The 27,914-nt window shown below is 46.7% G+C and overlaps 1 protein-coding gene and 1 pseudogene across 5 annotated transcripts in view; one reads left to right on the top strand and one right to left on the bottom strand.

Annotated features, from left to right (window-relative positions):
• Positions 1-27,914, bottom strand: part of DTD1 (D-aminoacyl-tRNA deacylase 1) — a 404,975-nt gene that overhangs the window by 91,910 nt on the left and 285,151 nt on the right. The window lies entirely within an intron of this gene.
• Positions 13,358-13,475, top strand: LOC134912904 (5S ribosomal RNA; annotated as a pseudogene).

Here is a 27,914-nt window from a genome sequence, read left to right as displayed (position 1 = left end):
ATGGGCGGTTCGGGGGCGTGGCCGGCAGCAGGATGGGCGGTCCGGGGACTTTGCATCAAGGTCGCGTCATCGTGACTCCACCACCCGCTGCCGCCCACTTGTTCTCTGCTGCGAGCGGCCGAGGGGGAAAGCGGGAGGCTTGCCCACCTTTCCGGGGGGCCGGGAGGGTCACCCGATTTTCGGGAGCCACCCGGCCATTCCGGGAGGGTAGGCAAGTATGAATACCATTATAATTTACACCTAGAGCTTTACTGGTCATTCATTACTGCACAAGTAAATAGTTCTGTAAATAATATCTGTACAACCTTTCCACGCGGGGCAGAGATTGACCATTTTGCTTACCATACACTGCTGTCTTCTAATTAAACCACTGGCATTGCTGCTAAAATACAATATTGGCCTACAGTATCAATGTGCCTGTACAGCCAGTATAAATAGATTTCATGGTTTTTCCTTATGTTGTAGAGAAATGTTTTGCTACCCATTAACCTTTTAGAAATCACAGCTTGCCATTAACCCTGGAACTGGGATAGTAATGAAGAGAGGTGTAAGGCTAGACTGCTGCAGTTGGCACGAGAGGGGGAGATGATGGTATACCCCTAGCAGTTTAAAAGGAGTTCAGAAGTGACAGAAATAATATTAACTAATTGTCCTTTATGTTCTATTTTAGTACTGGGGGGGGGTAATTCAGAGTTGATCGCAGCAGCAAATTTGTTAGCAGTTGGGCAAAACCATGTGCACTGCAGGGGGGGCAGATATAACATGTGCTGAGAGAGTTAGATTTGGGTGGGTTATTTTGTTTCTGCGCAGGGTAAATACTGGCTGCTTTATTTTTACACTGCAATTTAGATATCAGTTTGAACACACCCCACCCAAATCTAACTCTCTCTGCACATGTTATATCTGCCACCCCCCTGCAGTGCACATGGTTTTGCCCAACGGCTAACAAATTTGCTGCTGCGATCAACTCTGAATTACTCCCTGTATCCATCAAATTAAAATATATATATACAGTACGTATATGCAGGGGCGTTTTAAGAGAGGAGGGGACCCGCGTGCAGCCTCTGTCGCTGGCCCCCTCCTCTCTGGCACCACTAGACTCTGACATAATGCTAGAGTCTACTACACATGCGCAGGTCTCTGGGAACATGGCGCCCCACCTTGTTCCCGGGGACACCTTCAGTGCGCATGCACAAATCACTCATAAATGCCTGCGGTGGCCAGAGAGGTAAGTATAATGTATGGGAGCAGTGTGTGCGGTGTGTGCCCCCCTGGACCCAGGGGCCTGTGTGCACCCATTCTAGAAACGTCTAGGAGTATATGTATAAAAAAAAAGTATTAAACCTATTTATAACTAGACTGATTCACCATATAGTGGACTGATACAAAGTTTCTTCTTTAGAAATTTTTACCATACAATAAAGTTGTTGAGGTACAGCCGGCATTCCCAACCTTGGTCTTCAGGTTTTAGTGATATCCAGGCTTCAGCACAGATGGTTAAATCAAAATAACTGAGGTACTAATTAAGTCACCTGTGCTCAAGCATGGATATCACTAAAACCTGGACTGTTAGGGCTGTAACACACACTCCGGTTTTTCCCGGATGGCAAAAAGCCGGACAAACTTTGTCCGGCTTTTTGTCATCCGGGAGAAACCGGCAGTGTCTGTCACACAGGACGGCTTTGAGCCGTGTGTGATGCTGTGCGCATGCGCAGCATCAGACACGGCTTCAGAAAAAACCGTTGTGTGTGAAAGCTCCCCTTCACACACATGGTTTACTGGCTCCAAAGACGGCCCGGCGGCCGCCCGGCCGCCGGACCTTCCAGTGGTGAGACCCGGCTGCAACCCGGCAGCCGGGCCGGGGCCGTGCAGTGTGAAGGGACCCTAGCCCTCACACTGTTAACTACAATGCCGGCACGGGAAAAAGCCGTCCGGCTTTTTCCCGGCCGGCAAAAGCCGGGTAGTGTGTTTCAGCCCTAAGTGTGCCTTAGGGACTGAGACTGGGAATGCCCTAGGTACAGTACACAAAGTATATATGCATATATCTTTAAACGAATCAAAATCAATATGAATCACCGGTGGGAGGAACAGTACTTCTTTGACCCAACTCTCCAATCTTTGAAGCAGCAGGTTTTAGCAATTTCCTTAAAATTGTTTTATTTGATATTATTTTATTTGTAGAAGTGGCATGCTCCAGATAATAAGATTTTACTTACCGATAAATCTATTTCTCATAGTCCGTAGTGGATGCTGGGGACTCCGTCAGGACCATGGGGAATAGCGGCTCCGCAGGAGACAGGGCACAAAAGCAAGCTTTTAGGATCACATGGTGTGTACTGGCTCCTCCCCCTATGACCCTCCTCCAAGCCTCAGTTAGGTACTGTGCCCGGACGAGCGTACACAATAAGGAAGGATCTTGAATCCCGGGTAAGACTCATACCAGCCACACCAATCACACCGTACAACTTGTGATTTGAACCCAGTTAACAGTATGATAACAATGAAGTAGCCTCTAAAAAAGATGGCTCACAACAATAATAACCCGATTTTTTGTAACAATAACTATGTACAAGTAATGCAGACAATCCGCACTTGGGATGGGCGCCCAGCATCCACTACGGACTATGAGAAATAGATTTATCGGTAAGTAAAATCTTATTTTCTCTAACGTCCTAGTGGATGCTGGGGACTCCGTCAGGACTATGGGGATTATACCAAAGCTCCCAAACGGGCGGGAGAGTGCGGATGACTCTGCAGCACCGAATGAGAGAACTCCAGGTCCTCCTCAGCCAGGGTATCAAATTTGTAGAATTTTGCAAACGTGTTTGCCCCTGACCAAGTAGCTGCTCGGCAAAGTTGTAAAGCCGAGACCCCTCGGGCAGCCGCCCAAGATGAGCCCACCTTCCTTGTGGAATGGGCATTTACAGATTTTGGCTGTGGCAGGCCTGCCACAGAATGTGCAAGCTGAATTGTACTACAAATCCAACGAGCAATAGTCTGCTTAGAAGCAGGAGCACCCAGCTTTTTGGGTGCCTACAATATAAACAGCAAGTCAGACTTTCTGACTCCAGCCGTCCTGGAATTATATATATATATATATATTTTCAGGGCCCTGACAACGTCTAGCAACTTGGAGTCCTCCAAGTCCCTAGTAGCCGCAGGCACCACAATAGGTTGTTTCAGGTGAAACGCTGACACCACCTTAGGAAGAAACTGGGGACGAGTCCGCAGTTCTGCCCTGTCCGAATGGAAAATCAAATATGGGCTTTTGTAAGACAAAGCCGCCAATTTTGACAATCGCCTGGCCGAGGCCAGGGCCAACAGCATGGTCACTTTCCATGTGAGATATTTCAAATCCACAGATTTGAGTGGTTCAAACCAATATGATTTGAGGAATCCCAACACTACGTTGAGATCCCACGGTGCCACTGGAGGCACACAAGGGCTGTATATGCAATACTCCCTTGACAAACGTCTGGACTTCAGGAACTGAAGCCAATTCTTTCTGGAAGAAAATCTATAGGGCCGAAACTTGAACCTTAATGGACCCCAATTTGAGGCTCATAGACACTCCTGTTTGCAGGAAGTGCAGAAATCGACCTAGTTGAAATTTTTTCGTGGGGCCTTCCTGGCCTCACCCACGCAACATATTTTTACCACATGTGGTGATAACGTTGTGCGGTCACCTCCTTCCTGGCTTTGACCAGGGTAGGTATGACCTCTTCCGGAATGCCTTTTCCCTTAGGATCCGGCGTTCAAACCGCCATGCCGTCAAACGCAGTCGCGGTAAGTCTTGGAACAGACAAGGTCCCTGCTGGAGCAGGTCCTTTCTTAAAGGCCGATGCCACGGTTCCTCTTGGAACAGACATGGTACTTGCTGAAAGCAAATCCCTTCTTAGCTCCCGAGGCCATTAGTCCTCTGTGAGCATCTCTTGAAGTTCCGGTTACCAAGTCCCTCTTGGCCAATCCGGAGCCACGAGTATAGTTCTTACTCCTCTATGTCTTATAATTCTCAATACCTTGGTTATGAGAAGCAGAGGAGGGAACACATACACCGACTGTTACACCCACGGTGTTACCAGGACGTCCACAGCTATCGCCTGAAGGTCTCGTGACCTGGCGCAATACCTGTCCCATTTTTTGTTCGGGCGGGACGCCATCATGTCCACCTTTGGTCTTTCCCAACGGTTCACAATCATGCGGAAAACTTCCCGATGAAGTTCCCACTCTCCCGGGTGGAGGTCGTGCCTGCTGAGGAAGTCTGCTTCCCAGTCGTCCACTCCCGGAATGAACACTGCTGACAGTGCTATCACATGATTTTCCGCCTAGCGAAAAATCCTTGCAGTTTTGCCACTGCCCTCCTGCTTCTTGTGCCGCCCTTTCTGTTTACGTGGGCGACTGCCGTGATGTTATCCCACTGGATCAATACCGGCTGACCTTGAAGCAGAGGTCTTGCTAAGCTTAGAGCATTATAAATTTGCTCTTAGCTCCAGTATATTTATGTGGAGAGAATTCTCCAGACTTGATCACACTCCTTGTGTGACTGCTCCCCAGCCTCTCAGGCTGGCCTCCGTGGTCACCAGCATCCAATCCTGAATGCCGAATCTGCGGCCCTCTAGAAGATGAGCACTCTGTAATCACCACAGGAGAGACACCCTTGTCCTTGGATATAGGGTTATCCGCTGATGCATCTGAAGATGCGATCCGGACCATTTGTCCAGCAGATCCCACTGAAGAGTTCTTGCGTGAAATCTGCCGAATGGAAGCGCTTCGTAATAAGCCACCATTTTTACCAGGACTCTTGTGCAATGATGCACTGACACTTTTCCTGGTTTTAGGAGGATCCCGATTAGCTCGGATAACTCCCTGGCTTTCTCCTCTGGGAGAAACACCTTTTCCTGGACTGTGTCCAGAATCATCCCTAGGACCAGCAGACGTGTCGTCGGAACAACTGCGGTTTTGGAATATTTAGAATCCACCCGTGCTGTCGTAGAACTACTTGAGATAGTGCTACTCCGACCTCCAACTGTTCTCTGGACCTTGTTCTTATCAGGAGGTCGTCCATTTTCTTTGAAGACGAATCCTCCTTTCGGTCATTACCTTGGTAAGGACCCGGGGTGCCTTGGACAATCCAACGGCATCGTCTTGAAACTGATAGTGACAGTTCTGTACCACGAACCTGAGGTACCCTTGGTGAAAAAAGGCAAATTTTGGGACATGGAGGTAAGCATCCCTGATGTCCCGGGACACCATATAGTCCCCTTGTTCTTTGCTATCACTGCTCTGAGTGACTCCATCTGGATTTGAACCCTTGCAAGTGTTCAAATTTTTCAGATTTAGAATAGGTCTCACCTAGCCTTCAGTACCACCATATAGTGTGGAGTAATACCCCTTTCCTTGTTGTCGGAGGGGTAATTTTATTATCACCTGCTGGGAATACAGCTTGTGAATTGTTTTCAATACTGCCTCCCTGTCGGAGGGAGACATTGGTACAGCAGACTACAGGAACCTGCGAGGGGGGAAACCTCTCGACATTCCAATCTGTACCCCTTGGATACTACTTGTAGGATCCAGGGGTCCTGTACGGTCCCAGCGTCATGCTGAGAACTTGGTAGAAGCGGTGGAGGGCTTCTGTTCCTGGGAATGGGCTGCCTGCTGCAGTCTTCTTCCCTTTCCTCTATCCCTGGGCAGATATGACTCTTATAGGGACGAAAGGACTGAGGCTGAAAAGACGGTGTCTTTTTCTGCAGAGATGTGACTTAGGGTAAAAAACGGTGGATTTTCCAGCAGTTGCCCTGGCCACCAGGTCCCATGGACCGACCCCAAATAACTCCTCCCCTTTATACGGCAATACATCTTTGTGCCGTTTGGAATCTGCATCACCTGACCACTGTCGTGTCCATAAACATCTTCTTGCAGATATGGACATCGCATTTACTCTTGATGCCAGAGTGCAAATATCCCTCTGCGCATCTCGCATATATAGAAATGCATCCTTTAAATGCTCTATAGTCAATAAAATACTGTCCCTGTCAAAGGTATCAATATTTTTAGTCAGGGAATCCGACCAAGCCACCTCAGCTCTGCACATCCAGGCTGAGGCGATCGCTGGTCGCAGTATAACCCCAGCATGTGTGTGTATACTTTTTAGGATATTTTTCAGCCTCCTATCAGCTGGCTCCTTAAGTACGGCCCTATCCGTAGATGGTACCGCCACTTGTTCTGATAAGCGTGTGAGCGCCTTATCCACCCTGAGGGGTGTTTCCCACCGCGCCTTAACTTCTGGCGGGAAAGGGTATACCGCCAATAATTTTCTATCGGGGGAAACCCACGCGTCATCACACACTTCATTTAATTTATCTGATTCAGGAAAAACTACAGGTAGTTTTTTCACCTCACACATAATACCCTTTTTTGTGGTACTTGGAGTATCAGAAATATGTAACACCTCCTTCATTGCCCTTAACGTGTGGCCCTAAAAGAAAATACGTTTGTTTCTTCACCGTCGACACTGAAATCAGTGTCCGTGTCTGGGTCTGTGTCGACCGACTGAGGTAAATGGGCATTTTACAGCCCCTGACGGTGTTTGAGACGCCTGGACAGATACTAATTTGTTCGCCGGCCCTCTCATGTCGTCAACCGGCTTGCAGCGTGTTGACATTGTCACGTAATTTCCATAAATAAGCCATCCATTCCGGTGTCGACTCCCTAGAGAGTGACATCACCATTACAGGCAATTTGCTCCGCCTCCTCACCAATATTTTCCTCATACATGTCGACACACACGTACCGACATACAGCACACACATAGGGAATGCTCTGATAGAGGACAGGACCCACTAGCCCTTTGGGGAGACAGAGGGAGAGTTTGCCAGCACACACCAAAACGCTATAATTATCCAGGGACAACCTTTATATAAGTGTTCCTTTTATAGCATTTTAATATATATACATATCGCCAAATCAGTGCCCCCCCTCTCTGTTTTAACCCTGTTTCTGTAGTGCAGTGCAGGGGAGATCATGGGAGCCTTCCCACCAGCCTTTCTGTGAGGGAAAATGGCGCTGTGTGCTGAGGAGAATAGGCCCCGCCCCCTTTTCGGCGGGCTTCTTCTCCGGAGTTTTAGATATCTGGCAGGGGTTAAATACATCCATATAGCCTCAAGGGCTATATGTGATGTATTTTTCGCCATACAGGTATTATACATTGCTGCCCAGGGCGCCCCCCCCCAGCGCCCTGCACCCTCCGTGACCGCTGTGTGAAGTGTGCTGACAACAATGGCGCACAGCTGCAGTGCTGTGCGCTACCTGATGAAGACTGAGAGTCTTCTGCCGCCTGGTTCCGGACCTCTTCATCTTCAGCATCTGCAAGGGGGGTCGGCGGCGCGGCTCCGGGACGAACCCCAGGGCGAGCCCTGTGTTCCGACTCCCTCTGGAGCTATGTCCAGTAGCCTAAGAATCCAATCCATCCTGCACGCAGGTGAGTTGAAAATCTCTCCCCTAAGTCCCTCGATGCAGTGAGCCTGTTGCCAGCAGGACTCACTGAAAATAAAGAACCTAAAAACTTTTTCTAAGCAACTCTTTAAGAGAGCCACCTAGATTGCACCCTTCTCGGCCGGGCACAAAAACCTAACTGAGGCTTGGAGGAGGGTCATAGGGGGAGGAGCCAGTACACACCATGTGATCCTAAAAGCTTGCTTTTGTGCCCTGTCTCCTGCGGAGCCGCTATTCCCCATGGTCCTGACGGAGTCCCCAGCATCCACTAGGACGTTAGAGAAAAGTTAGAAATGTTAGAGGCTCCCATTCATTTCATTGTGCTACAAGTACAAATTACACTGAAATGAATGGGCGCAGGATAAGCTCCATCTATGATCTGACATTTGGAAACCCTTTTGTAGTTTTGAGGCCAATTCTATAGAATCCTGCTTTTTTCCAAGTCCCTGCAGGGAGCAGGATTAATTGATTTATTATTAATAGTGATTTAAAATCTTTAATTCTGCAAATAAACCTCATTGACAAGGGCATAGCTATCATAGGTGCAGGGAGTGCAGAGTGGGGCCACCTTCCCTATCAAAGTTACTTGTTATATATATTTCTCACCATTGGGTAGTATATTGGGGCCCTTACAAACTTTTGCATTGGGGCCTAAAATATCTAGTTATTCCCCTGGATCTGTTCATTGTAAAGTGTTATAAAATGAACTGAAGGGCATTATGATGTTACATAGTATGAATTGGGGCACTGTAATGTGACACTGTACAGTATGAAGTGGAGGCACTATAGTGTGGTATAAAATTAACTGGGGACACTATATGTCATATTGTGAATTGGGGATCCTGTCAGAGGCGTCGGAATCGGAGGGGGGCAAGGGGGCAGAATGCCCCCCCAAACTAGTCAGAGGCACAGGCGCTGGGGAGGGGGATCACTGCGGAGACTCTGACTTCAAAACTCCGGCACCACAGCGTGCTGTCCCGTGTCATGTCCAGCCGGCTCTTCACAGAGGCATTACTGGGAGAACGGGGGGCAGGATGTTCCAGCAAGCTCAGCATGGCCACGCCTCCTCCCAGTAATGCATCTGTGAGAGCCAGCTAGGACAGGACACGGAGCAGCACGCTGCAGAGCCAGAGTTTTGAATTCATAGTCTCTGCGATGATCTGGGGGTAAGCGCTCTGCGCATGGGGTGGGGTGGCGGGTGTTTAATCATGGAGGGAGCGCCAAAATGTATTTTTATCTACGCCCCCCTATCCACAACACATTCTGGCACCCCTGGGTACTGTGTTGTGTAATGTGTACTGGCAGTCTTACAATGTGACATATGATTAACTAAGGCACTACTATGGCTCATTACATTAACTAGGGCACTATTATGGAGGCAAAAAATAAACAACTTCTTGCAAAGAGGTGTCTCTCTAGAAGCACTGGGACAGGAACCTCTTCAAAATGCTGCTATGGGACCCACAAAGTTCTGGCCCATGACACTGCTCATAGGCATGAACACAGAGCCTTAGTTATCCACAGCAGAGCACGACGTTCAGGGGGAGAAATAACACTCACTAGTTAATCATCAGAAGACCGATGAGTATTCTTCTGGGCCCTGTTGAGGGACGGAACATGGATGAATTAGCCTACATCATCACAGTGATAGACATTTTTTGTTTGTGTCATTTATTCCAAGAGAGTCACAGGGCAGTGTCACTCAGGATATGTGCAAGCAAGTTTTCTGGCTTAGACATTTGCCCAATAGGGGCTTCCTGTTCCTGATTCAACAACATCAACAAAATAAACTTTGTTTTAACAAAAGGTAGAAAACAGAATCGGGACACAGAACACGGGTTGAAGCCGGGGCTACCATTTTCATACATGGGTGACGTACCTGGCTAATAATTTTTTCTTAAGCATTACTTGGGTCATCAAGACCCAGTTTGCACCTTTCAGACCTAAGCTTGGTCGTTGCAAGAACCGGGAAAAAATACTGCTAGGGTCGCGGACACGGGACTCTCAACCCGGGGAGATCCTTTCAGACATAAGCCGAACCCAGGTCGATGCGCATTCATGCGCAAAAACCATGGTTGTAGGCTTATGTATGAAAGGGGTTAAGTGACATGGATTCCACTCACTTTGCTCAATAACAAATGAATTGTACAAAGAATGAAAATTATCTGATGTACTTCTAGAGAAACAATTTTGCTGTCTTGAAGAACTTCTGCTTTACATTATATTATTAATCATTAGCAATGGATATACACACATTATATATATATATATATATATATATATATATATATATATGCTATAGCAGGCTTACATATACTTTATGGATTAGGTTTATGTTAGTAACATGTTTGTCATGCACAAAATGATTACGTTATAAACATTATAAACACTTGTAGACTGGAAACATAAAACAGAGCCCATAGCTCTAGTCTGTACCTTCATACTGTAGACACAAACCATTCCAATAGTCCTGTAAAGATTGGCAGACTAACATAGCTTAGACACTTACGAGAAACCAGGAAAGGAATGCAAAGCGAAGAGTAAAAAAAAAACAGTAGAGTGATTTTTTTTTTCTCTTAAAGCCCAGGCAGGGGTACTGTTATTCTGGCCCCACTCCAGAGAATTGTTCAGGAAACTTTACTCACAGTCTTCAAGGGAGTGAGGAAGCTATCAAATTGCCCAAGCAACATTAGTCACTCCTCTTATCTAGGTGTGTTATGCATTAAACAAATGATCAAAGAAGGTTTCTTCATACAGAACAGTGGTCGCAGTGGAAATTTTGAAGTGGGGGGTATTGAAAGGTTGTAAAAAGGGGCGTGGTCTTAAGTGTAGTGTACCACACCAAATAGCCCTTATACACATTATGCACCACAATAGTAGGACCCCTTATACTATCTAGTACTGGTGCCCCTTACACATTATGCCACACTGAATGAGCCAAAATTCCCACGGAATGAGCCAAAATTCACATTACGCCACACAGAATGAGCCAAAATTCACATTATGCAACACCGTATGATTCACAATTCACATTAAGCAACACGGGATGTTCCACAATTAAGGGACAGGGAGAGTGACAGTAGGGACATGGACAGCAGGGACAGTGACAGGGAGAGTGACAGCAGGGACAGTGACAGCACTACGACAGTGACAGCACTACAGTGACAGCACTACTAAGAGAAAGTGACAGCACTACGAAGCTGCATTCAGTTTGCTCGCTGTGTACCAGGCACACTAGATTAGTACTTTTGACACAAAGGAAATTGTTCTAACATTTAAACATAATGATGCGTGGCGTGAGGCATGGCGCAGCCACTTATGTCAGAACTGTTTTATGTACTTGGACTAGCACATTAATTGCATATAGAAAAACAGAAAATGCCAGAACCAGTAGTAAGCGCACCCTCACGTCACTTTGTCACATTAACAATGCGACTAAGACGCATTTTGAGCTGGACCCTATGGCGCGGATAAGTCACGCTAAGTCTTGCTAAACTGAGCTACTTGCCGCAATTTCAGTAAATGTGTATGTGGGCACATCTGTAGCACCATCTGTGTCAGATAAGGAGGACAAAATAAATGAATGTAGTAGCAATTAGAGCACCCCACAGGTGGGTGTGGGGCTCATCTGCACCCATGACGGAGATAAGAAGGTCACTAACCACTTGTAGCACCCCTCCGTCACCTCCAAGGTGAAGTTGATTCAGGTCCCTGAAGTGAAAGGCAGCAGGACTTTAGGGATGTTCAGTTTGGAGGGGGAGGCGATGTGCAGCTTGCTCGGGATGGCACTCAGCACCCACACGGCCAGGTGCCCTATTTCTGCCAGCAGGACTCTCCTGGGGTCCACTCAGCCCTACAACTGCCCAGAACACCCGCTGAATCTTATTTGAAATGATCCGGCTACAGTCTCATCCAGGTGACCCAGGTGAGCGCTCACTGCTGACTGCTGCCCAGCAGCACAAGGCGGCACTGGCAAGTGTTAGCCTCCGGTGTGGTGCACTACGCAGCGCCGGGGGATGAGAAGCCGCTGCAGCCAGGAGAGCTGTCCCTGGTTGCAGCGCTCAGTGCCAAGCGCTGGGGACCAGGAACTCCGCTCCCGTCACCCCAGCCACACAAGGCGCAAGGAGAGCTATTACATGTGCCAGGGGTGGAAGGTGTTGCAGCAAGGAAGCGAGGATTCCGGGAAAACTACTACCAGGGCGGCGGCGGGGGGAGGACGGACCATGCGGGGCATCGGGTGCTCTCTCCTTTGTGTCGGCACTGCTCAGTGCTCGAAGTGGCGGTATGCCATACCGTTGTATACCTGCCCACTTCGAGCACTGATACAGAATATAACTTTTTTCTCATATTGAAAGCCCGAGGTATGCACATTGAAATTTACAAAATTCACAAGTATACAGTACATGAAGTTTTTTCTCTTTAACTAAAAGCCAGGAGTACACGTACTCAGGGAGCATATAACGGTGCATAGAACTGAGCAGGATATGTTCTGAGAAATGAAGCAAACACTAATCCACTAGCTTACTTATACCCCTTTCACAACATATATCGCGGGTCACACCCGGGAGACGGGTACTTCCTGGGTGCGACCCGCCTCGGCCCCTTTCACAGTGGCGTTCCCAGCCCGGCATACTGCGTAGGCGGCGCTTGGAGATTAAATGATCAGCCCATCCATACAGTGTGAACGGCAAACGGACCGCATCGACCCGGCAACCCATTCACACCGCACAGTGTCCCATGTTGAAGCCGTATTTAACCATGGGCGTTACCAGGGTTGAAATACCGGGTCGCTCAACCCAGGATATTTTCTCTAGGCCCTTTCAGACTGTACAGCAACCCGGGTTACTGCGCACTGATGTGCAATAACCCGAGCTACAAGCTGGCGGTCTGAAAGGGGTATTACATTCCACCGTTTTACTTACATTCTGTAATATTGATAGTCAAGTCATAGAACAAAATATATTCACAGTACAATTCCTCCACTCACATAACTGATATTCTTCACCCTAACGCAGTATATATATATATATATATATACTGTATACACACACAAATAAATATGTCCACTCAAGGTCCTTATTACAGCTTCCAAAGCAAGTTCTTTGTCCTTAATATGGATGTTTAGTGCTGCCTCCTCTGATTTGAACCGTACCACAGGTTCATCGGACACATGTAAAAGACAGAAAGTGAGGGGCGCACCAGGTGAGTATAAAACTATCAATGATTTAATGACTAAGTAAAAGGTTCACATACTGTACATCTAAGAAAGAAATCATCAGCCTCACGCTCCTCCTGCGATACCTCCAGATGGCTCACAGTGTAAACACTGTGCGGCTGGTAGCAGCGGCGGCTCCGGCTTCTGGTCTCCCGCTAGCAGAACGCTTGTCTGCAGTGTATTAAAGCGTTTCCCGGCCTCAGATCTCCGCTCTCCACGGACACAGACTATGACGTCTATCAGCTTCACTCCACAGGCCACGCCCAACCGGTTTTGACGTTAGACTTTGTCCCCCCCTAACGAAGTCTAACATTGAAACCGGTTGGGTGTGGTCTGTGGACTGTCTGCTACCAGCCGCACAGTGTTTACACTGTGAGCGATCCGGAGGTGTCGCAGGAGGAGCGTGAGGCTGATGATCTCTTTTTTAGATGTATGCGAAGTGCAAACCTTTTACTTTGCCATTAAATCATTGATACCTTTATACTCACCTGGTATGCCCCACACTTTGTCTTTTATATATATATATATATATATATATATATATATATATATATATATAAAATATAATATATACACAGATTTCACAATTAAGATTGTATAAATATAGATTATTAACACGGTGCGGAGCAATTACATATTAAGGCACAACGTCGGTACAGTCAAACCTCGCTGGAAATGCCCAAATACATCCGATCTTGGAAGCCAAGCAGCGTGGGTCTGATCAGTACCAGTGAGGGGGACCACCTGGGAAGATCAGGTACTGTATGGAACGGGTATTAATAGAGGCCTAAGGAAGGTAATGTACTCTGAGCCGTCATTTATCTACAATTAGCATCGTCAATAATTACACTAATAGTTTGTCCACTCACTATTATTTATTTTATAGTAATATGCACTATTAATAGCAATACGGACTGTCTCACATTCACGCACTGTCATTCCGCATGTTCGTTTACTTGTTCCATTAAATGTAATAGGTATATGAATATCCTAAATAACATTTGTTCATCATTGGGACATTCGATTACTAATGTATATCCCACTTTTATGAAATATACTGAAATATATTTTAATACATATACCTTGTAACCATATACCTTTGTTGATTACTATCTGCATTATCCACTAATGGGCTGGTTTACTATTGGCCCTATACTCTAATTAAGAGGATGAGAGGTTCATAATTAATGATATGCCGCTGATACATTTATTTGTTTGTTTTCTCCTATGTGGATTTCTGGAGTACTTGTATATTGACTATTATGGACTCCAAGAAAATGGCCGCCGCAACATGGAAGATACTGATATAATCCATTCAAACATGGCCACTGCTATATGGACAAATTGCACATCCCCTCTATGAGTCTCTTGTGCTGTCTAAAGTGGAGAAAAACGCCGCGGGCGCATGCGCAATGGAGACCGGAAGTGGGGCGGAAGTGACGTGTCGCGTCCGCCGCACCTGGAAGTGTGGCGGAAGTCACCGAAAATCGTCTTTTTCATTATGTTTAAGCTCTTGAATGACTTGTAGCCTATTCGTTTTGCTCTACTGCTATGTGCTCCTAGTCCCAGGGAACCTGGCAATGTTCTGACTATAATGTTGATGCTCTCTAAGTGATTTACAGTTAATTAGGTCATATGACCTTCTATGATGTCACACCCCTCCTACTGAATAGTATGGCTATAAATAGCCGTGCCACACTCATTCTGTCCCTACCCCTTGAAGAAGTCTCATCAGACGAAACGCGTTGGGTGACCTGTACCTACCTCACTCCAAAGATAAGGAAAATTTGATTTTAAATACTTTTACTGTAGTTCTTAAATCATTTAGTGCTTTTAGTCCAGCTGTGTATTTATTGTTGTCCCATTTTTTATGTATGTTGTTATGCATCTTTGTGTTCATTATTAAATTAGATTTTATTATTGTGGACGCCTGAAAATATTTATTGATACAGCGGTCGCTATATGTCCCTCTCCCCCCATATCTCACATATATATATATACATACATACATACATACAGGTTGAGTATCCCTTATCCAAAATGCTTGGGACCAGAGGTATTTTGGATATCGGATTTTTCCGTATTTTGGAATAATTGCATACTATAATGAGATATCATGGTGATGGGACCTAAATCTAAGCACAGAATGCATTTATGTTTCATATACACCGTATACACACAGCCTGAAAGTAATTTTAGCCAATATTTTATATAACTTTGTGCATTAAACAAAGTGTGTACATTCACACAATTCATTTATGTTTCATATTGTTAGGGTCTCCTGCCCTGTGCTGCCACGTCGTCATGGCAACCGGGAGACAAGTGCTAGTGGAGTAACCTGAGCGCAGCTGATACTCCGGTTCGGGTCTTTTGCTGTGCAGTGGTTATAGGCTCTGTGCACGGCAGGGGATCCGGTGCTGGTTTTTGTGCTCACAGTCTGTGAGGTCTGAGTGGGGCGTGGACAGCACCTGCTTTATAAGGCCTCTTTTCAGGGTAAGCAGATGCTGCTGAATCTTTGTTGGTTAGTCAGTTCATGAAAGTTAGCCAGTACTGTGTAGCTTTGTATTTGTTTGTTGCTTACTGCAAATAGGCCTGGGGATTTGGTATTACACTCTGCCAATCCAGACCTAGCAGTAAGACTGGAGTCAGTCGTTTAGCTTGCTGGGGTTCTGTTACTACTCTGTGAACTTAGCAAGTTTGCGGCTGTATTCTAAGACTTGCCTGTCTAATCCTGTCTCACTGTGCTAGGTGTCAGGGGTCAGTTTAGTGGCAGTAAGCTAAAACCTGTGCACTGCAAGTGAGAATTAGGATTGTGGAGATTCTCCTTGTGTCTATCATTCCATCTCTGACCAAGGAGTTTACTGCCACACCCGTTGGTAACCCTTTAGGGTTTTGCTGTTGCCCTTAGCAACAGCATTTCGGGTTCTCTACGTATTAAAACACAACATCTTGCTTTTCCATCTTAGCAGTTCTAATACAAGGGAGATACCCAGTTCCTTAGCCTCTGGGCTTCTCTGTTCACTTTGTGTGTATTTTGTTACCCTATCACCTTCTGTGTACATTATGTCATATCCCCCAGTTTGTCTGTGAGTCCATCTGTTTTGCATAACAGTTCAAACACCAGTACATTCCTGCAGACACTGGAGTGCATAACAGTTCTGACACCAGTACTTTCCTGCAGGCACTGGTGTGCATAACATATTCAGCAGCCTAATACTCCTGTTGAAATTTTGTGGGAATATGGAGCATACCCTTCAAAATACGTTGCAACAGGTGGTCGATCAGGTGCAGGTCCTGACTCGACAATTTAATGATTTGTCCATTAAAATGCACACCTCCCAGGCTGCTGGCGGAGCTCCCGCAGCAGCAGCACCTGCAGGGGTTAAGGAGCCGAAAGTAAATCTCCCGGATCGTTTTTCTGGAGATCGCTCGCAGTTCTTTTGTTTCAAGGAGAGCTGCAAGCTATACTTCCGGCTTAGGCCTCAGTCTTCTGGGTCGGAGATTCAGTGGGTGGGCATAGTGATTTCCTTGCTACAAGGAGACCCACAGGTCTGGGCATATGGGTTGCAGCCTGACTGTCCGTCGCTTAAAAGTGTTGATGCTTTTTTTACGGCACTGGGCATGTTGTATGATGACCCTGACAAGACGGCCTCAGCCGAGGCTCAGATTTCGATCCTTAAGCAAGGGCGAAGGCCAGTTGAGGTTTACTGTACGGAGTTTCGGAGGTTGGCCCATGATACCCAGTGGAATGACCCAGCCCTGAGACACCAGTACCGAAGAGGTCTTTCTAACCAGATAAAGGACCAACTGGTACAATATCCCTTGCCTGATAGCTTGGACCAGCTCATGCAGTTATCCATCCGGGTGGATAGACGGCTGAGAGAGCGTAGGCTTGAAAGGGAGACTGAGATTTCCTTCCTTCCCAAGGGAACCTCAGACTCTGAGGAATTTTCTGAGGAGCCTATGCAGATTTGGGCTACCCGCCTCTCCTCGCGTGAGAAGACGCGGAGGAGACAGCAGGGGTTGTGTTTGTACTGTGGGAATAAAGGTCATGTGGTAGTATCATGCCCAGAAAAGCCGGAAAACTTCAGGGCCTGAGGGTGATGGGAAATATCCTGTCAGGCCAGAAGTCAGAATTTCCCAAGAAGACTTTTATCATTCCGGTGACCTTGAAGATCCTCGGTCAAACTGTCAAGACTGAGGCCTTTGTGGACAGTGGGGCCGACGGGGTTTTTATGGACCGCCAATTCGCCCTGAAACACTCTGTTCCCTTAGTACCCTTGGCATCGGAAATTGAGATTTGTGGGTTAAACGGGGAACCATTATCCCAAGGTAAAATTACCTCTTGCACTAGCCAGATTTCTTTGTTTATTGGAGCCACACACTCTGAAAAATTGTCCTTTTATGTGACTGTCTGTACTTTTGCCCCATTGGTGTTGGGGTTACCCTGGTTAAGGGCCCACAATCCTCAATTTGACTGGGTCTCTGGGGAGATTCTTAGTTGGGGTACTGATTGTTTCAGGAGTTGCTTGAGCTTTCCAGTCAGGCTCTCGCAGCTAAGTTTGCCAGAATTGCCAGGGTGTTATGCAGATTTTGCGGACGTGTTCTCCAAAAAAGTTGCAGAGGTACTACCTCCCCATCGCCCTTATGACTGTGCCATTGATTTGTTGCCAAATGCTAAGCTTCCCAAGAGCAGGTTGTACTCCCTGTCACGTCCTGAGACTCAGGCTATGGCAGAGTACATTCAGGAGAACTTGGCTAAGGGATTTATCAGACCTTCACAGTCTCCAGTTGGGTCGGGGTTCTTCTTCGTGGGTAAAAAGGATGGTTCGTTGCGACCCTGCATCGACTTCAGGGAATTGAACCGTATCACGATTAAAAACTCATACCCACTGCCTCTCATTTCGGTCTTGTTTGACCAGCTTCGTACTGCCACCATTTTTTCTAAGATTGACCTACGCGGTGCGTACAATCTAATCCGAATAAGAGAGGGGGATGAATGGAAGACTGCCTTTAATACCCACTCAGGGCATTATGAATATTTGGTGATGCCTTTTGGGCTCTGTAATGCCCCGGCAGTCTTCCAGGATTTCATGAATGATGTGCTCAGGGAATATTTGGATAGATTCTTAGTTGTATACTTAGATGACATCCTAATCTTCTCCCATTCCCTGGAGGAACATCGGAAGCATGTACGCTTAGTCCTCCAGAAACTCAGAGACCACCGGCTTGGGGCGAAGCTGGAGAAGTGCGAATTTGAAGTTCAGCAAATCGCATTTCTAGGATATATTATCTCCCCAGAAGGTTTCCAAATGGAGGGTTCCAAGGTACAGGCAGTCCTGGATTGGGTGCAGCCCACTAGTTTGAAGGCGCTTCAGCGTTTCCTGGGCTTTGCAAATTTTTATAGACGATTTATCGCTGGATTTTCGTCTATAGTGGCGCCCTTGGTGGCACTCACTAAGAAAGGGGCGGATGTTGCTCACTGGTCTTGTGAGGCTAAAGCGGCTTTTGCCCGTCTCAAAAGGGCATTTGTTTCGGCCAAGGTGCTGCGACACCCAGATCCAGAGCGTCCTTTTGTGGTGGAGGTGGATGCCTCTGAGATGGGTATTGGGGCAGTGCTTTCTCAGATGGGAGTGTCTGATAATCGCCTTCATCCCTGTGCTTACTTTTCCCGTAAATTTTCGCCTGCCGAGATGAATTATGACGTGGGTAACCGGGAATTGTTAGCTATTAAGGATGCACTCGAGGAGTGGAGACACTGGCTTGAGGGGGCTAAGTTTGTGGTCTCAATTCTCACTAACCATAAGAATCTGGCATATTTAGAGTCAGCGAAGCGTCTCAATGCCAGGCAGGCACGATGGGCTTTGTTTTTTGCTCGCTTTAATTTTTTGATAACATATCGCCCTGGGTCAAAAAACATCAAGGCTGATGCGCTCTCGCGGAGTTTTGCTCCAATCCAGGAGACCACCGAGGAGCCGTTGCCCATTGTTTCCCCATCATGTATTAAAGTGGGCATTACCCAGGACCTCTTATCATTAGTCCTTAGAGCACAGGAGCAGGCTCCTCCAGACCTTCCGGTAGGTCTTTTGTTTGTGCCTCCTAGGTTAAGACAGCGAGTGTTCCTGGAATTCCATGCCAAGAAGTCGGCAGGTCACCCGGGTATTGCCAGAACTCGGGAGTTGCTATCTAGGGCGGTGTGGTGGCCCTCGGTGGCTAAGGATGTGGATCAGTGGGTTCGGGCATGTGACATCTGTGCCCGAAATAAGACTCCTAGAGGGGTTCCTGTTGGCCCATTACATCCACTCTCTATCCCATCTAAGCCATGGACCCACATTTCAATGGATTTTGTGGTGGACTTGCCCAAATCCTCGGGGATGACAGCCATCTGGGTTGTCGTTGACAGGTTTTCGAAGATGGCGCACTTCGTTCCACTGGTTGGGCTGCCATCGGCCAGACGCCTGTCTGAATTATTTATGCTGCATGTTGTGCGTCTCCACGGGTTGCCACTTGATGTGGTCTCTGACCGCGGATCCCAGTTTGTGGCCAAATTCTGGAGGGCATTTTGTTCCGATCTCCAGATTTCTGTCAGCTTGTCGTCAGGCTACCATCCGCAGTCTAATGGGCAGACTGAAAGGGTGAACCAGTCCTTGGAGCAGTTCCTCAGGTGTTATGTCTCCAAGTGTCAGACTGACTGGGTTGCTCATCTGTCCATGGCGGAGTTTGCCTATAACAACGCGGCTCACTCTGCTACAGGGATCTCTCCCTTCCTTTGTGTGTATGGGCATCATCCTAATGCCAATTCTTTTGACCCCCTGGACTCCACGCCTGGTGGTTCCTCTGTGGTTTCGGTCCTTAGAGGTATTTGGCGGAAAGTGAAGAAAGCCCTTGTGTCTGTGTCATTAGTGACCAAAAGGGTTTTTGATAAGCGGAAAAGACCCTGCAGCTTCAAATTAGGAGACTTCGTCTGGTTGTCTACCAAGAATTTGAAGTTGAGACAGCCATCTCATAAGTTAGGGCCCCGGTTCATCGGCCCTTATAAGATCACCAGGGTTATCAATCCGGTGGCATTTCAGTTAGATCTGCCCCGTTCTTTGGGTATCAATAAAACATTTCATTGTTCCCTTTTAAAACGGGCGATTAGTAATCCTTCTTCCAGTGGAAGACCTTCCCCTCTTCTGATACGTGGCCAGAGGGAGTTTGTTGTTGAAAGGATTCTTGACTCCAAGGTGGTTTGGGGTCGGCTGTCATTTTTGGTGCACTGGATGGGGTATGGCCCGGAGGAGCGGTCGTGGGTGCGCAGTTGTGATCTTCATGCCCCCAGACTGATACGCTCTTTCTTCTCGCAGTTCCCCGATAAACCCGGTGGTAGGGGTTCTTTGACCCCTCGTCAGAGGGGGGGTACTGTTAGGGTCTCCTGCCCTGTGCAGCCACGTCGTCATGGCAACCGGGAGACAAGTGCTAGTGGAGTAACCTGAGCGCAGCTGATACTCCGGTTCGGGTCTTTTGCTGTGCAGTGGTTATAGGCTCTGTGCACGGCAGGGGATCCGGTGCTGGTTTTTGTGCTCACAGTCTGTGAGGTCTGAGTGGGGCGTGGACAGCACCTGCTTTATAAGGCCTCTTTTCAGGGTAAGCAGATGCTGCTGAATCTTTGTTGGTTAGTCAGTTCATGAAAGTTAGCCAGTACTGTGTAGCTTTGTATTTGTTTGTTGCTTACTGCAAATAGGCCTGGGGATTTGGTATTACACTCTGCCAATCCAGACCTAGCAGTAAGACTGGAGTCAGTCGTTTAGCTTGCTGGGGTTCTGTTACTACTCTGTGAACTTAGCAAGTTTGCGGCTGTATTCTAAGACTTGCCTGTCTAATCCTGTCTCACTGTGCTAGGTGTCAGGGGTCAGTTTAGTGGCAGTAAGCTAAAACCTGTGCACTGCAAGTGAGAATTAGGATTGTGGAGATTCTCCTTGTGTCTATCATTCCATCTCTGACCAAGGAGTTTACTGCCACACCCGTTGGTAACCCTTTAGGGTTTTGCTGTTGCCCTTAGCAACAGCATTTCGGGTTCTCTACGTATTAAAACACAACATCTTGCTTTTCCATCTTAGCAGTTCTAATACAAGGGAGATACCCAGTTCCTTAGCCTCTGGGCTTCTCTGTTCACTTTGTGTGTATTTTGTTACCCTATCACCTTCTGTGTACATTATGTCATATCCCCCAGTTTGTCTGTGAGTCCATCTGTTTTGCATAACAGTTCAAACACCAGTACATTCCTGCAGACACTGGAGTGCATAACAGTTCTGACACCAGTACTTTCCTGCAGGCACTGGTGTGCATAACACATATACACCTTATATACACAGCGTGAAGGTCATTTAATACAATATTTTTAATAACTTTGTGTATTAAACAAAGTTTGTGTACATTGAGCCATCAAAAAACAAAGGTTTCAATATTTCACTCCCACTCAAAAAAGTCCGTATTTCGGAATATTCCGTATTTCGGAATATTTGGATATGGGATACTCAACCTGTATATATATATATATTAATGTTGGTAGATAATTTATATATTAGCCAATTAGCCCCACAGCTGGTACTCATATGGGGGGGGGGGGGGGGGGGGGGTTTCACCTGCCTTAGGCAGAACAAAAAATTCCCCTAAAAAATGCCCCGTTTTCGCAATCACGGTCCCAAGAACATATAGGTCCAGTATTATATCCAAGATCCTATGTGTTTTTGCCCGAAAGTGTAAAAGTTTTTGGACGCTAAAATGGGGGACAATTGAATATTGGGCGGGAAAAAAAATCGTTGATAAACGGGGGGGAGTTACAATTTTTTGGGGCTAATTGATTATCCTGAATATAGACTGCCCAGTGATAAGTACATTACTATACATTTTCTTTCCGCCTCCCTTAATATCAGCTCTCTGCTGCAATGTACCTTTCAAAGAGCAGATTAGCTTTGTAGCATATTTTGTACCTTTAAATAATACAATTTTGGTAGGGCTCATTTATAACATACAGTATATTCTTCTTGTGAACACTGACCTTTAGCAGCAGGATCCATAAATATATCCCATACAGCTGCCACTGCTCCATATTCATCTCTGTTTCTGGTGACAGAATGGATTCACAATGCTTCATCAAACACAGGGGCCTATGTACATTAATGGTGTAACTAACCTGTAGGCTAGAGCTGGTGTTCCATCACCATCACAGACAGGCAGACAAATGTGGTTTTAATTCAGTACCTGACCCAATAAGTTGCTGATTTCATATGTTGATATCATTTGATTAAAGGATGAGGAGTGCTCAGACAGCCAATACGCATGACACCAGCCATTGAAGCTACACATTAGGATTTGTGCACACAGAGTACTCTGCACTAAAACTCTCAGCATAGAATCCAGTGAGGAAGTTAGACTAATTAAGAGCCTGATTAAGAATTAAGAACCACCACTGCCATCGCTGGTCTGGATCCTGCACGTCACTGCTTCCACTGTTGGATCCCTCTGACCATGTCTTCCGATAGTCATATGCCCCCACACACGCATACAGAGGTCACATATCCGGAAGACAGGTGCACCTGTACCAGCATTACCTCCGCCCCACCCAGATGGGCACATCACACCCCTCCCCAAGTCACAGTTCCGGCAACCCCTACCTCACACTGCGGCACGTGAAACTCACCAATGGCATCTCCCTCTAGCTGGGTCTCCCAGGTCTCTGCAGTTAACCTCCTGTGATCGGCAGGTCGGCCATACACGCAGCACCAATATAGCTGCAGATGTATTGAGCATTGGCTGTGCAACACAGATGATGCAATATGTTACAGACATACTGTTTGTACACACGCACCGATCAGTAAATGATATATAAGGCGTTCATTTAATTGGCCGGTATATCGGCCTGTGTATACCCAGCATAAGGCTACAGTGGGCACAGGCTCTAGAAAACTGGACAGTAAACGAACTGGAAAAAAGTCACCTGGTGTGAAGAAATTTTACTTCTTCAGCGATAGAATTTGGCATAAACACCATGGGCCCCATTTAACAAGACATAACTTATTAACCATAAAGGGCTATGTCATCCTTTCAGTATTTAACATACAGCAGCAAGCGCTCCTTACTGCTGTTTGTCACTGTACGGATTACTCCATCTCTATATGACAACAGCGATACTGTCCCCATTACCAGACTGGGGACCCAGCAGCGACCGTTCCAGTCCAGCAAAACCTTCCAGGATTGCCAGGTCCCTGCTGGGTGAATGTATCATGCTTATGTGCAGACTAGCATTTGTGCATGTGGATGACACAGCAGCCAATCGCTGCAAGCAACAGAGCAGAGGATGATGCCGGAGAGGTGAATAAAGTCAGACGCCAACTGTATAATAAATATATATATATATATATATATATATATATATATTGTAACCCCTCCCAACTTAGTGGCACTAATGGTAATGGGGTTGTACTATACTGTAGACTATGTGTGCCTCCACCCAAGCGTTATGGATATTATAGGCTTGCTTGGGAAAGCCAAGAAAGGGTATATATCAATACACTTTACTCAGTAATAACTTATTACCTACATTTACCACCGCTTGTTTTTTTCGTTTCTTCCAGATCCCTTAATGACGTGTTCGTTCGGAGTTCGGTAGTCCTGGTAAGTATTTATTGTTCAGCAATACAGTTCATTTTCACAACAGCAGAATTTAAATTTTATTTAAATGTTATACCGTTACCAACACTAACACTCTATAAATATTAATATGTTAATGTATACCAATTCCTATACACTTCCTCCTGCATGCATTACAAAAAATCAACATAACCGGTTAGGTAGAAAAATTGATAAGGTAATTAGTCTTAAGACTTATTGTATTACCTAGTTAATACTATCGCTAATCAATTACTCCAGTCTCTGTGTCTCTCTGGGTGGAGTAATTGAGGTAACACGTTGGTGCACAGTTGGGGCCCAGTGTACAGTGATGATAGTTGGGCCACGCTTGGCCAATGATGGGATCCGGTGGATAATACCAGTCTAGAATTATATATATATATGTATATATATTATCCTCCTAGGTGTGTCACTCAATTCCACGGCAAGGGGTTTGATCACTTACTACGGTTGCTTCCCCAGAGTTCCACTCTACCTTCCCTATTTTCCGGACAGAGATGAGTTCAATAGGTAGAGGACAGGTGAAAGGTGCGATAACTCCCTCTACTGCCACTGAGTGGATATTTATCTCGGTAATTTCTCTGGCACTGGAGGGGATATTTATCCTGGTAGAGGGGTATAGTTGTGGTCTATCAGCACTTGTGTAAAAGCGATACCCCGTACCAGCTATGCAACATCTCCGGGTTCACCTGGCTGGGCAGTGCTGCGCGTCCCTATAGCCTCTCATCCATACGCACTTACAGCCCGTTATCAAAGTTCCTCCTCAGTTCCCATCGCTGTGTAGGGGGTATTATTTAGTGAAAACCATGTAAATCACATAAAGCTCTTGAATTTACCTTCCTGGTTCTTGCTGTTCTGGCTGTATTATGGACCTACGTGCGGCTGTTAGTAGGCAGGCTTACTGGTCCCCAAAAGGGTAGTCCCTTTCCTTTTGCTCCTCTGACTGTGCTGCATTATGTATTTGAGGGCTGTAATTATATATAGGATTACTGACCCCCCCTCAAGAGGGTAGTCCCTTTGTCTTGCTCCTATTGCTGTGCTGCCCTTTATGTCCCTTATTGGGCAAGTATCAGATAGGGGCGAATCACAATATAGGCAGCGCTATAACAGCAGTGGGCACTGCTCCCCCCGTATCTGCAGCATCATTAGCAGCTCTGGTTACAGCTGGGGTTATTTCCGTCACAACAGCTCATGGCCCGCCTGCCTCCGTTCATCAGTCTCCGGGAGATGGATCAGGTTAGCGGTATCCGTGGCTCCCCTAGCTCAGCTCTCTGGCCTCCTCCTCCGCCAGTCACTCAGTTCCCTTCAGCTGGCCGCATATAGCCTCACCCCGTCTCTCTCCGTCTGCATCACCGCTCCGGCTCTCCTCTTCCCGGGGGGTAACGGACTCTAACTGACATTATCCTTGTGCGCTGCTTGAAGTCCTCCCCCGCATGCGATCACACTTTTTACAGCAAGAGGGGATTCCGGACTAGTCTCTCTATTCCCGCTCGTGCCAATTTACTCATATAATCCCCTAGTTCAATACCCATAGGGATATATCGTCCTCCAGCATCCCCCATATATATTATATACTTAAAATAGTTACACTTTTATTACGATATGCATATTATAAACAATTCATATATTTACACCTATCATACCAGGTATATCTATTCATAGGGTCCTTGCCTATTTGGAAATATCTTCTCTTCACCCCAGTGAGCATAGATATTAGGGTGTTACACTATATATATATATATATATATATATATATATAAACACCAGTAGCATATAACAAATATGCCGCTGGTAATGAGTACCATTGTTACATGGGGCCCCATGAATCCAGAAAGGGTGGAAATATCTTCTCTTCACCCCAGTGAGCATAGATATTAGGGTGTTACACTATATATATATATATATATATATATATATATATAAACACCAGTAGCATATAACAAATATGCCGCTGGTAATGAGTACCATTGTTACATGGGGCCCCATGAATCCAGAAATCCACCCTTTCTTGTGGCAACAGTTTAGACTGGTGGTGGTGTGATGTTGCGGGAAATGTTTCCTCAGCACACATTAGGCCCCTTATTACCAATCGGTGGAGAAGGTGGGAAGGTAGAGCAAACGTTAGACTTTGGGAGGCAAAGGTTAATAATGAAAAGAATGTATAGATCTCAGAGAAAAAGAAAACCAATAAGTAAAAAAAATAAGATTTTAAACCTACCGGTAAATCTTTTTCTAGTAGTCCGTAGAAGATGCTGGGGACTCCGTAAGGACCATGGGGATAGACGGGCTCCGCAGGAGACATGGGCACTTTAAGAAAGACTTTAGGTATGGGTGTGCACTGGCTCCTCCCTCTATGCCCCTCCTCAAGACCTCAGTTAGAGAAACTGTGCCCAGAGGAGACGGACAGTACGAGGAAAGGATTTTTGTTAATCTAAGGGCGAGATTCATACCAGCCCACACCATCCACACCGTATAACCTGGAAATACGAACCAGTCAACAGTATGAAACAAAACAGTATCAGCCCGAGACTGATCAAACTGTAACATAACCCTTATGTAAGCAATAACTATATACAAGTCATGTAGAATGTAGTCCGCACTGGGACGGGCGCCCAGCATCCTCTACGGACTAGGAGAAAAAGATTTACCGGTAGGTTTAAAATCTTATTTTCTCTTACGTCCTAGAGGATGCTGGGGACTCCGTAAGGACCAAGGGGATTATACCAAAGCTCCCAAACGGGCGGGAGAGTGCGGATGACTCTGCAGCACCGATCGAGCAAACAGGAGGTCCTCCTCAGCCAGGGTATCAAACTTATAGAACTTTGCAAATGTGTTTGAACCCGACCAAGTAGCAGCTCGGCAAAGCTGTAGTGCCGAGACCCCTCGGGCAGCCGCCCAAGACGAGCCCACCTTCCTAGTGGAATGGGCCTTGACCGATTTTGGTAACGGCAATCCAGCCGTCGCATGTGTTTGCTGAATCGTGTTACAGATCCAGCGAGCAATAGTCTGCTTTGAAGCAGGAGCGCCAACCTTGTTGGCTGCATACAGGACAAACAGTGCTTCTGTTTTTCTGACTCTAGCTGTTCTGGCCACGCAAATTTTCTAAGCCCTGACCACATCAAGGGACTCGGAATCCTCCAAGTCTCGTGTAGCCACAGGCACCACAATAGGTTGGTTCATATGAAAAGACGACACCACCTTAGGCAAAAATTGAGGACGGGTCCGCAATTCCGCTCTATCCATATGGAAAACTAGATAGGGGCTTTTATGAGACAAAGCCGCCAATTTCGACACTCGCCTAGCCAAAGCCAAGGCTAACAACATGACCACTTTCCAAGTGAGATATTTTAACTCCACTGTTTTAAGTGGTTCAAACCAGTGCGACTTAAGGAAACTCAACACCACGTTAAGGTCCCAAGGCACCACCGGAGGTACAAAAGGAGGCAAAATATGCAGCACTCCCTTCACAAAAGTCTGTACTTCTGGGAGAGAAACCAATGCTTTTTGAAAGAAAATGGATAAGGCCGAAATCTGAACCTTAATGGAGCCTAATTTTAGGCCCAAATTCACTCCAGTTTGTAGGAAGTGAAGGAAACGGGCCAGATGGGAATTCTTCCGTAGGAGCATTCCTGGCCTCACACCAAGAAACATATTTTCGCCATATACGGTGATAATGTTTAGCTGTCACGTCCTTCCTAGCCTTTATCAGAGTAGGAATGACCTCATCTGGAATGCCCTTTTTCCGCTAGGATCCGGCGTTCAACCGCCATGCCTTCAAACGCAGCCGCGGTAAGTCTTGGAACAGACAGGGCCCCTGTTGCAACAGGTCCTGTCTTAGAGGAAGAGGCCACGGATCTTCTGTGAGCATCTCCTGCAGATCCGGATACCAGGCCCTTCGTGTCCAATCTGGAACAATGAGAACTGTCTGTTCTCCTCTTTTTCTTATTATTCTCAACACCTTTGGGATGAGAGGAAGAGGAGGAAACACATAGACCAACTGGAACACCCACGGTGTCACTAGGGCGTCCCCAGCTACCGCCTGAGGGTCTCTTGACCTGGCGCAATACCTCTACAGCTTTTTGTTGAGGCGGGACGCCATCATGTCTATCTGGGCAGTCCCCACTGACTTGCAATCTGTGCGAAGACTTCCTGATGAAGTCCCCACTCTCCTGGATGCAGGTCGTGTCTGCTGAGGAAATCTGCTTCCCAGTTGTCCACTCCCGGAATGAACACTGCTGACAGTGCGCTTACATGATTTTCCACCCAGCGAAGAATCCTGGTGGCTTCCGCCATTGCCATTCTGCTCCTTGTGCCGCCCCGGCGGTTTACATGAGCCACTGCGGTGATGTTGTCTGACTGGATCAGAACTGGTAAGTCGCGAAGCAAGGTCTCCGCTTGATGAAGGGCGTTGCATATGGCCCTCAGCTCCAGGACGTTGATGTGAAGACAAGTCTCTTGACTTGACCAAAGACTCTGGAAGTTTCTTCCTTGTGTGACTGCTCCCCAACCTCGGAGGCTCGCGTCCGTGGTCACCAGA

The sequence above is a fragment of the Pseudophryne corroboree genome, chromosome 4 (genome assembly GCF_028390025.1).
Source record: "Pseudophryne corroboree isolate aPseCor3 chromosome 4, aPseCor3.hap2, whole genome shotgun sequence".
Lineage (NCBI taxonomy): Eukaryota > Metazoa > Chordata > Amphibia > Anura > Myobatrachidae > Pseudophryne > Pseudophryne corroboree.
Note: the sequence above shows the minus strand (reverse complement) of the source record. Positions and strands in the feature narration are given on the sequence as shown.